Source organism: Eretmochelys imbricata, chromosome 1 (assembly GCF_965152235.1).
Source record: "Eretmochelys imbricata isolate rEreImb1 chromosome 1, rEreImb1.hap1, whole genome shotgun sequence".
Lineage (NCBI taxonomy): Eukaryota > Metazoa > Chordata > Testudines > Cheloniidae > Eretmochelys > Eretmochelys imbricata.
The window spans coordinates 25,198,063-25,202,737 of record NC_135572.1 but is presented as its reverse complement, the minus strand read 5'-3'; positions in this window follow the sequence as shown (position 1 = coordinate 25,202,737).

The following is a 4,675-nucleotide window of genomic DNA, read 5'->3' as shown; positions in this document are numbered from 1 at the left end:
GGGGCCTCCAGCCACCCAGCCACTCCAGCTCAGAGGATTGCCCAAGCAACAGAAGGCTGGCATTCAATAAGTTTTAAAGTTTTAAAGTTTTAAAGTGCTGTGTGGCCTTGTCCTTCCCTCCTCCACCACCCTTCCCGGTGCTTCTCTCCTCCACCACCCCTCCCGGGCTACCTTGGCAGTTATCCCCCTATTTGTGTGATGAATGAATAAAGAATGCATGAATGTGAAGCAACAATGACTTTATTGACTCTGCAAGCGGTGATCGAAGGGAGGAGGGGAGGGTGGTTAGCTTACAGGGAAGTAGAGTGAACCAAGGGGCAGGAGGTTTCATCAAGGAGAAACAACCAGAACTTTCACACCGTAGCCTGGCCAGTCATGAAAATGGTTTTCAAAGCTTCTCTGATGCGTACCATGCCCTCCTGTGCTCTTCTAACCACCCTGGTGTCTGGCTGCGCATAACCAGCAGCCAGGCGATTTTCCTCCAGCTCCCACCCCACCATAAACGTCTCCCCCTTACTCTCACAGATATTGTGGAGCACACAGCAAGCAGTAATAACAGTGGCAATATTGGTTTCGCTGAGGTCTAACCGAGTCAATAAACTGCGCCAGCGTGCTTTTAAATGTCCAAATGCACATCCTACCACCATTCTGCACTTGCTCAGCCTGTAGTTGAACAGCTCCTGACTACTGTCCAGGCTGCCTGTGTATGGCTTCATGAGCCATGGCATTAAGGGATAGGCTGGGTCCCCAAGGATACATATAGGCATTTCAGTGTCCCCAATGGTTATTTTCTGGTCTGGGAATAAAGTCCCTTCCTGCAGCTTTTGAAACAGACCAGAGTTCCTGAAGATGCGAATGTCATGTACCTTTCCCGACCATCCCACGTGGATGTTGGTGAAACGTCCCTTGTGATCCACCAGTGCTTGCAGCACTATTGAAAAGTACCCCTTGCGGTTTATGTACTCGCTGGCTTGGTGCTCTGGTGCTCAGATAGGGATAAGGGTTCCGTCTATGGCCCCACCACAGTTAGGGAATCCCATTGCAGCAAAGCCATCCACTATGACCTGCACATTTCCCAGGGCCACTACCCTTGATATCAGCAGATCTTTGATTGCATTGGCTACTTGCATCAGAGCAGCCCCCACAGTAGATTTGCCCACTCCAAATTGATTCCCGACTGACCGGTAGCTATCTGGCGTTGCAAGCTTCCACAAGGCTATTGCCACTCACTTCTCAACTGTGAGGGCTGCTCTCATCTGGGTATTCTTGAGCCTCAGGGCAGGGGAAAGCAAGTCACAAAGTTCCATGAAAGTGCGCTTACGCATGCAAAAGTTTCGCAGCCACTAGGAATCGTCCCAGACCTGCAACACTATGCGGTCCCACCAGTCTGTGCTTATTTCCCGAGCCCAGAATTGGCGTTCCACCACATGAACCTGCCCCATTCACACCATGATGCCCAAATTACCAGGGCCTTTGCTTTGAGAGAAGTCTGTGTCCATGTCCTCATCACTCTCGTCACCGTGCTGATGTCGCCTACTGGACCGGTTTTGCTTTGCCAGGTTCTGGTGCTGCATATACTGCTGGATAATGCATGTGGTGTTTAATGTGCTCCTAATTCCCAAAGTGATCTGAGTGGGCTCCATGCTTGCCATGGTATGGTGGCTGCACAGAAAAAAGGCACGGAATGACTGTCTGCCGTTGCTTTGACAGAGGGAGGGGCGACTGATGACGTGGCTTACAGGGTTGTCTTACAGGGAATTAAAATCTACAAAGGGGGTGACTTTGCAAGAAACAGAATGGCCCCCTCAAGGATAGAATTCAAAACCTCAAGGATAGAACTCAAAACTGGGTTTAGCAGGCCGTTGATTTCACAGAGGGAGGGAGGAAAAAATGAATACAAAACAAATCTGGTCTATTTCTTGTTTTGATTCACTTCATCTATCTTTATACATCTTGCTGGCAGCAGACTGTGCAGTATGACCACTAGCCATCCTCATCTCCTGGGTGCTCGGCAGAAGATGGTGCAGTATGACTGCTGGCCATCGTCTTCTGCTGGCTACAGATTGAAAGACAGTGCACTGCTGGTAGGATTCAATCACCATGAGACAAAACTTAAAAGGGAAATGACCTGGCTGAGTCACTCCCATGTTTGCCCAGGTGTCCCTGACCTCATCGAGGTCGGCTAAAAGAGCACCCTGGACTACATTGACGATGGCTACCAGTCAAACTGCACTGTCTACTGCCAAAAGGCCATAAACTGTTGTTGTGTAGCAATGTAGTACCACATCTGCCAGCACCCAGGAGACTACGGTGACAGTTAGCTGAGCGGGCTCCATGCTTGCCGTGGTATGGCGACTGCATAGAAAACTCAAGAAATAAGGCACAAAATGATTGTCTGCCCTTACTTTCATGGAGGGAGGGAGGGAAGGGGGGCCTGATGATATGTACCCAGAACCACCCACGACAATGTTTTAGCCCCATCAGGCACTGGGATTTCTATCCAGAATTCAAATGGGCGGCGGAGACTGCGGGAACTGTGGGATAGCTACCCACAGTGCAACGCTCCGGAAGTCGACGGTTGCCTCAGTACTGTGGACACACTCCGCCAACTACATGCACTTAGAGCACGTGTGTGGGGACACACACAATCGACTGTATAAAAACACTTTCTACAAAACCGACTTCTATAAATTCAACCTAATTTCGCAGTGTAGACATACCCTCATCAGACTTCATTTAACAGATGCCATGAAGTTGAAGGCCAGAAGGGACTATGAGATCATCCAGTCTGACAACCTGTATAGCACAGGCTCTGAATTTTTACCCAGATTTTCCTATATTGAGCCCAATGACTTTAGTTAAACTAAAGCATTTCAGTTCTAAGAAAACAAAACCTCATTTTCTTCTGGACCTTGTTGCTGCTAATTAGTAACAATTTCCATGGTGGCTGTTTTTATAATGGGGATACTAGTCCCATTATTATTGATTTATTTTATTATTTATTTGTATTTTAAACACTCCTCGGAAAAATATGCCCTGATTGTTTTGGAGGAACCAATCTGAGGCTATTACCTTTGCCTGCACAAAGAAGCCAAAGACTGAAAGAGCAGGAGGACAGTCACCCTTTTCCCTACTAAGGCTACCTCAATCCGTGTTTCTCAAATGTGGCCACCGAGAACTTTTTGTGCGGCCATAGCTTCCTGGGCAGTGATTGGGGCGGGAGGGTGGGCGGCATGGTCCCTCTCCCTGGGCTGTCAGCAGGGGTTGGACCCTGTCCCCCTCTGGAACCACAGATGCCGGAGAGGCAGGCAGCTGGTGTGAGTCCCCCTCCTTCCCTGGAGTGGTGGCCCAAGCAACAGAAGGCTGTCATTCAAACAGTTGATTTTTAGTGTGGCTACAATAAGCAATGTGGCCTTGTCCTTCCCTCCTCCCCCACCCCACCCGGGCTACCTTGTCCGTTATCTCATATATTTTTTTTAATTAATAAAGAAAGAATGCATGGTTTCAAAACAATAGTTACTTTATTTTGAAGGGGGGAGGGTGATTGGCTTACATAGAATTAAAATCAACAAAGGGGGCGGGTTTACACCAAGGAGAAACACACACAACTGTCACACTGAAGCCTGGCCAGTCATGAAACTGGTTTTCAATGCCTCTCTGTTGCGCAGCGCACCTTGCTGCGCTCTTCTAATCGCCCTGGTGTCCGCCTGCTCAAAATCGGATGCCAGGCAATTTGCCTCAACCTCCCACCCCACCATAAATGTCTCCCCCTTACTCTCACAGATATTATGGAGCACACAGCAAGCAGTAGTAACAATGGGAATGTTGGTAGTCAGCAAACAGCACCAGCGAGCTTTTAAACATCCAAAGGCACATTCTACCACCATTCTGCACTTGCTTAGCCTATAGCTGAACTGCTCCTTACTACTGTCCAGGCTTCATGAGCCATGGGAGCAAGGGGTAGGTGTGACCATGTGGTGCTGCTCGCTGGGAGAGCAGCCTGAGGCAGAAGCCTCCTGCTCTCATGATATTCCAGGCAGGACTGAATCTCCATGAGATGAAACTTGAAGAAGAGAATGACCTGGAGTCTCTGGCTCTCGCTTGGAGCTGTAAGAGGAGGATAGCCCTGTCTGTCCAGGTGCCTCTGATCAACCTCACCGAGGTCTGCCAGGAGCGCCCAGGAGATGTATAACGGCTATCAGTCCTACTGCACCAGCTGTCACGAAGGCAAGGAGCTGTTGCTGTGTAGCAATGCAGTACCATGTCTGCCAGCAGCACCCAGGAGACGTATGGTGATGGTGAGCTGAGCGGGCTCCATGCTTGCCATGGTATGGTGTCTGCACGGGTAACCCAGGAAAAAAGGTGCGAACGATTGTCTGCTCGTTGCTTTCACGAAGGGAGGGAGGAAGCGGGGGCCTGACGACATGTACCCAAAACCACCGGCAACAATGTTTTTGCCCCATCAGGCATTGGGAGCTTAACCCAGAATTCCAATGGGCAGCGGAGACTGTGGGAACTGTGGGATAGCTACCCACAGTGCACTGCTCTGTAAGTTGATGCTAGCCACCGTAGTGAGAACACACTCCACTGACTTAATGCACTTAGTGTGGACATATGGAAGCAACTGTATAAAATCGGTTTCTAAAAATCGACTTCTATAAAATTGACCGAATTT